Source organism: Myotis daubentonii, chromosome 6 (assembly GCF_963259705.1).
Source record: "Myotis daubentonii chromosome 6, mMyoDau2.1, whole genome shotgun sequence".
NCBI classification, from domain to species: domain Eukaryota; kingdom Metazoa; phylum Chordata; class Mammalia; order Chiroptera; family Vespertilionidae; genus Myotis; species Myotis daubentonii.
Genome location: NC_081845.1, coordinates 445495 through 452253, shown reverse-complemented (window position 1 = coordinate 452253; position 6759 = coordinate 445495).

The window sequence follows — 6759 nt, the reverse complement described above, 5'->3', positions numbered from 1 at the left end:
TGGTGTGCTCAGTCTCGCTTTTCTGCTTTGATTTCATTTTATTTTTTGAAGAAGAAAAGAGAAATAAATGAAAGTTTCTCGCACTCAGTTCCCACAGTGTCATTCCTGGAAATCATTCCAGACTGAAGATTAATCTGCCTGTTGAGGAAAAAAAGAACACTGAGAGACTTCCTGCAGCTCTGGGCTGAGCTCCAGGCGGTGGGGGTTTCCACCTCCTGCCAAAAGCTCCAGCAACGTGGCAGCCACGGAGACCCAGGCGGCGTGGGCTCAGCCGCGCTCCCAGCCGCCTCCGGGCCTCAGGGAGGGAAACGCGGCCGTCAGCTCTCACACTGGGACCTCACGACTCAGACACAGGGACGGGCAGTGCAAAGCCCGCCTGAGGGGTGACGTTGGTTTGTAACGCCCCAGCCCCACGGTCACCCCAGATTGTGCGCGGACCCTCCTGCTGGAGGCCAGGGGAGTGTTTGTGCAGCTTCCGAGGGAGACAGATGGTTCAGGGACGTCGTGATTTATGGGACGGCCAGGGAAGAGGCTGGGCTCTTCTGTTCCTGGTGGGCTCGGCTCGTAAGAGAAAGAGGCGGGAGCAGGGGCCTCTGGGAAGGACGCCACTACCCTTTGGTTCATTGAGAGCTTCGGTCCTTTGAACTTTATCACCTGTCATCTGTCTGTCTACATATCATCTATCTATCTATCCATCCATCCATCCGTCCATCACCTCTCTGAAGTGACTGCAGCGGGAATGCTCAGGAGGCTTTCACAGGATGCAGAGCAGCCAGCAAAGGGAGCTGCACACTCTGCCAAACAGCCTGTGCACCTGAGTGCAGGGGTGGGGCCGTCTCGCATGCCGTCGCCCTCTCTCATCGCCATCTCTCATGCCGTCGCCCTCTCTCATGGCCGTCTCTCATGGCCGTCTCGCATGCCGTCGCTGTCTGGCAGGCTGGCTGGCTGGTGAGGACAGCTCAGCCTTGCTCTCTCGCTGTTGTCTGATCTCTCCACTGGGAAGGAGGATCTGGCACTGCCGAGACTGAGGAGGGGGTGAGCAGCTACGCAGTGGGAGCCCCAGAACAGCCCCGACCTGAACAAGCCCGGAGCAGGCGGGGCTCGGCTGCGTTCTTGGCCCCAGTGCTCTCAGGTTGAGGCCTCGTCTCCAGGCCCAGCCGAGGGCCGGCCGGTTGCTTCCACCAGGGCGGGCGGAGGACTGCGGGGTCAGGCCCTCCCTGCATTCACCCCCCTCTCCCCCAAACATTGCCTCTCGCGCTGTCCAATCAGAACAGACCTCCTGAGTGGAGGTGGTCAGAGCAGGTGGGGGGCGGGGCACAGCGGGGGAGCTGGAGCCTGGCTCCACTCCAGCGTGACCAGGTCACCCGGCGTCTCCACGCCCCTGGGTGACTGGGGCGACGCCGAGGCAAGCACAGCTCCTGGGGGTCCTGTCCGTGTGGCCTGAGCAGCCCCGGGTTCGGTGACGGCTCAGCTGGGCTCCTGGCACCAGTCCCGGGACTGTCGGGGACTGTCCACAGCTCCGCGGAAGCGGGTCGCGGCCATGGTGGCCGTTCTGCAGGCTCGGTCTCCTGGGACACGTCCGTAAGAATACAGCTGACACGCGAGAACGGTGATTGACACGTTCGTGTTTGGAAACTTGCCCCGTGAAATGTCGGGTTGACAGACTGGCCCAGCACAGCCGTCGGGAGAGAACGGGGGCCTGAGCTGGGCTCTCGGGGCTCGGTCGGGAGGCCCTAGGTTCGTGCACGTTGTCCGCCTCGGTTCCTCAGAACCAACCGGGCACAGGACCGGGCGGGGCTGGGCCGGGGCCTCAGAGGCCACGGTTCAGGAGTCGAACCGTGAAGGCCGGCCGACGGGGAGGGGCTGTCTCCGCACAGGCCACGGGAGGGAGGGAGTGCTCTGCGGACGGGGCCCACCCTCACCTCACCCTGCTGTCCTTGATGAGGGCACTGGCGCTCAGGGGCCCGTTCCCAGATCCCCACATTGAACAGGAGCTGGAGTGTGGCCTCGGCCTGAGCCAGCGGTGAGGCCACTGGGCACCACCGCGCCGTCTGCTGACAGATGAGGACTTGCCGGCCATGGAGGCGTCGGGTCCTCGCTCTGCCGTTAAAACGCCGCCAGGAGCGGCTGCGAGGCAGACTGTGGACAAGCGGCCGGCTGGCCCACGGCTCCTGGGGCGGCCTCAGGATGGCGGCTGCTCTCTTCCAGGCCACAGCGACCCCAGGGCCTTCACCTCCCGTGTCCCATGTCCCGTCTCAGGGACCACCTTCACCTCGGCCCTTCCAGCCGCGCCCCAGGCACCTCCCCTGGGCGCTGACTGACAGGGCTGCCTGAGCTGCTGCATCTGCCCCTCCGTGTCCCCCAGACGCCGGGAGAGCACGCCCACTGCCCCAAGCCTCTGACAAGCTAGGAATCATAAGGGGAAAATGGTATGTTATCACAGGCCGATAGAAGATGGCAGTTTAAGCAAAAAGGAATCCCAAGGAGCAGCCACACCGGGCGGGGAGCCCGCTTGGAACGGCTGCCTCTGCAGCCGAGGCGCCGGCGGGACGTGCGGGCGACGCTTGGCGGGCACCCCCGTGATCAGGGTGCGGGGTGGGGGGGGAGCGGAAGGATCTGTCAAGCCTGAGAAAGGAAGCAGGAAGCCAGGGGGTTTAACTCGTTTTAAAACTGCTGAGCGTGGCCGGCAAGCACCGGACCCGACCACAGGGACGCCCGCGCAGTTGGCTTGAGCTCTTTGCGGAGCGTGGCTGGGTTTCCCAGAACGGCTGCAGTCCAGGCTCGCGTAGCTGAGGGCTGAGCAAGGAGTTTAAATAAAAGGGGGAGGTCCCGGGGGGCCCATCCGAGCGCATCTTTGCGTGACATCCTCTGCCGCGTCCCGCGTCCTGCATGACCTCCGCCAAGGGCATCGTCAGGCGAGGCCCCTGGAGACAGTGACGACGGCAGAGGTGGGCGAGCCTCGGCCGCCGGGAAGCACGCTGTGGCCCTGAGCGGGGAGCGGCCTCAGCCACGTGCCCCTGTGTAGCTTTCCTGTCCCGCGAGAAAAGCAAAGCGTTGGACAATTTTATCGTTAAATTCAGAAGCAGCCTCTCTCCCAGCTTAGCTGAGACGCCCGCGCACTCGGACGCTCCTGGCTCCCACGGGAGGCTGAGTCTGACCGCGCGCCGGCCCTCCGCTCCACGCCCACCCCGCCCCCTGAGACCCGCCGTGCACGCTGCTGCCCCAACAGCCCCTGCCGGTCACCTCTGGGGGCGGCTCCTCGGGGCTCAGAAAACGGGGGCAACGGAGGGTGGACCCCCGACCTGAGGGAGCTCTCAGCGCAGCCAAACCGGGCCACGCGCCTTCTTAGGAGGCGTCTTCTCTCTCGGGTCCACGTGAGCGTCTCCCGTTCTCTGCGGGGCCCCCGAGGGCCGCGCGCCAGGGCCCCTTCCCGGGCAGGGGACGTGGCAGCCGCCGCGCCAGATGGAGAGACGTCGGTTTTATTGCAAAATGAGTGAAGAGCAGGCTCACGGCTGTGCTTCGTATTTTATAATTTTCTGAAAATGCATCCCATTGCCGTCTGTCTTCAATGCCGTGTCTGTCACCTTCTGTAATGTGTAACCGACGTTTCCCCCTTTGGATAAAAAAAAACCCAAAAACATGAAGAAATAAACACTGTCCAGGTAGGAGCGATTACGGATGACTGTGTGTATCTCCTTGGGAAACGGCTTTCCGTGGATGAGGGTCCGTGGCAGCGTGGCCGCGGGGAGAGCTGTGGCTGCCGCAGGCCTCGCACCTGGACGCTGTGTCCGCTGTCCCCTCGGGCGTGGGAACTGGGCTCCGAGGACCGGCGAGCGAGTCCCCAGAGCGCCCCAGTCCCTCCCTTCAGGGACCCCTTGTCTCAGGGGGCCCTGCCCACAGCCGGGTGACCACGGCTCTGAGAGGCAGCTCCGAACGCGTCTGTGGTCAGGTGGGCAGTGAGGGTCCTCCGCTGGAGCCGGGTGACCTGGCGGGAGCAGCCCCACGAGCCACGTCCTGTGTGCTGCTCGGTGGGGAGACGCGAGGGCTGGTCTGTAGCATCGTCCCCCGCCTGGTCCTGGGCGGTCGGGGTCCACGGTCAGGGAGTTCTCCCTGGTTCCCTGGCCTGGCCCTGGGCTGTGGTGAGGACGGTGCTCCCACACCCCTTCCTCCGAAAGTGCTGCCGGACGCTGTTTCTCACGGTGCTGACCAACCAGCCCTCTCCCGTCAGTACAAACGCCTGCATAAGCATCTCGAGCCACTCGCTCCCTCCCACTCTTTCCAAAGAGACAGAGTTCCCCCACCTGAACCGTGTGCCCCACCCCACCCCGCGGCCGCCCCTCTGCCGCCCCAGCCCTGCAGCTCTGGCTCTGCCTGGAGTTTCCAGGGCCTCTCCCTGCACATCATCCCGCCTGAGGGCCCAGAGCAGGAAAAGCAGCGAAGATGGAAAGAGAACAAATACTCTGTGGGTGCAGATTTCCCATAAAGAATTCACACACGGGGAAGGTAGAGAGCGGACGCTCCCTCTCGCCCACGTGGAGACACCCTGGCGCCTCGTCCCAGGGAAGAAGGACCCGCAAGCCTCCAGGAGACGGCGGGGCCTCGCTGTGTGTGTCGGCAGCTCCCACCTCCAGCAGAGAAACTGCGCGGCTTGAGAGATGGAGCCGCGCCCTGTCCGCACCGCCCGCGTCTCCTCACACACAGGCGGTTTCCTCCTGCGCTCGCAGCTGCCAGCACCGTCTGACCTGGGAGCCGGGGGCGCCCAGCAAAGCCCCCTGCCCCGGCCCACTCCCACCCCCGCTGCCTCTCCCCTCCCTGCACTCCCCCTGCAGGGACCCCAGCCCAGTTCTCCCTCCCTTGTCCCAGCTTCCCCACAACCACTGTGGGTGGAAACACTGAGGGGCCGGGTGTGCAGAAGCTCCTGAGTCAAGACGGGGAGGAAGAGAATTGAAATCAGCCGCCGGCACCTTCCAAGGCACGCGTGACACGTGTGGACACGTGAACACAAGGTGAGTGCGTGACGGAAGGAATGGAGGCAGCACGTGCCAGGAAGGTCGGGTGAACGAGTACGTGGGGACGATTGAGGTGCCCGCGACGGCGGCCCCGCGTACAGGTGAGCTCTGTGCGCCCTCTCCCTGTTCTCACTCGGGCGGCGACAGGAAGCTCAGGCCTCAGCTCCTGCAGATCCTGGCCGGGGAGGTCCCCGGGAGAGGCCTCCGCGCTGGGGGCTGGCACGTGCCTGGCGGCCGGAGCCCTGCTCCCCCCCCCCTCCCCCGGGCCTGAGCCTGAGGACCGGGTGCTCATTCACCGCGAGGAGGGTGAACATGAACAGACGACGGCGCCGAGCAGCCTGTCGAGGGCGGGGCGTGGGAGCTCCGGAGACCGGCTCCACTTTAACGCAGTTAGCGCCGGAATGACGACGTGAGCGTTAGAGAACCTTCAAAAACCCCCTTTCGGCCAAGAGACTACTTACCTCACAGGAGAGGCCCTCCGGCCGCCAAGGGCAGCAGGCGCTGCTTAGTCTAGAAAGAACGCGTCGCGTGGAGCTGGGATCCTCAGCGCATCTCTAGTGCCCGTTCGTCTCGCAGAACCGCTGGTCAGCCGCTGCCGGGCGCCCGTTCCGGCCGGAGCAGCCTGGTGGGGGCGTCGGAAAGCAGGGCTCAGGCCCGCAGAGCGGCAAGGCCTGGCGAGCACAGGACGGCTCGGGTGTCGTGGGGGTTCGTAAGCAGTTCGCTCTCACTGGCGTTTGTGTGATGGGGACACATGCGTCAGTGACATGAAGTCCTCCCAGGCCTGGCTCGCACCCTCGAGCAGGTTCTCCCCAGGAACCCGGGGACCCTCCCAGCAACGGGCTCTGTCTCTCCAGGGCGTCCCCGGGCCCGACCGGAAATGCTCCGTCGCTGAGACTCGCGGGGGACCCTTCTCGCTGCGCGTTAGCCTTTGGGGCAACAGACGGCAGGAACCCAGCGAGACCGAGAGCGCGGCCAGGCCTGTCACGTCCGAGGCCACGGAACTTTCTCGTGTGAAAATGCCACTGCTGTCCGTGTGCCTGTTGACGGACACTGAACGTTTCCCACCTCGTGTTGTGGTGAGTCGCGCTGCTCAGGAGAAGCACGTGTCTGAGTCGCTCTCCCGCAGCCTCCTGGGCACCGCCGGGCGCGGGGTCGCGGCGTCGGGCCGTCCCCACGTGTAGCTGTCGGAGGAGACATCAGACGGTTTCCCACAGCGGCCGCCCCACCCCACGCCCCACACCCTCGCTCACACGCGTGTCCGAGAGGGTGTGAGGTGCTGCCGCTGCATCTGTTTCCCTGGCGACTGATGATGTCAGATGTCTCCATGTGCTCATTGGTCGTCGGTGTCTCTTCTTGAAGCGTGTTGGTTTAAATCCGTGGCCCATTTTCTAAAATGGAGTTTTCTGCCTTTTTGTTGGGTCGTCCGAGTTCTTCCTAGATTCCGGCCACCAGGCCCCTCGCGGGTGCGGGCCTAGTCAATACGTGGGTAATTGGTCATTTGTCTTTTCGCTTTCTTAGTAACATCCTTGGTACACAGATTACTTGTTCATTCTGAGAGAGTCCAGTTTGTCTACTGTTTCTTCTGTGGCTCATGCTTTTGGTGACATATTCAAGAGCCCAGGTCCCGTCCAGGGTCATGAAGATCGGCCTGTGCTTTTACTGGGTTTGGTGGGTTTGCTCTTCCATTCAGGTCGCGACTCATTCTGAGTTCCTTTGTATACAGTGTGAAGCGGGGTCAACCTTACTCTTG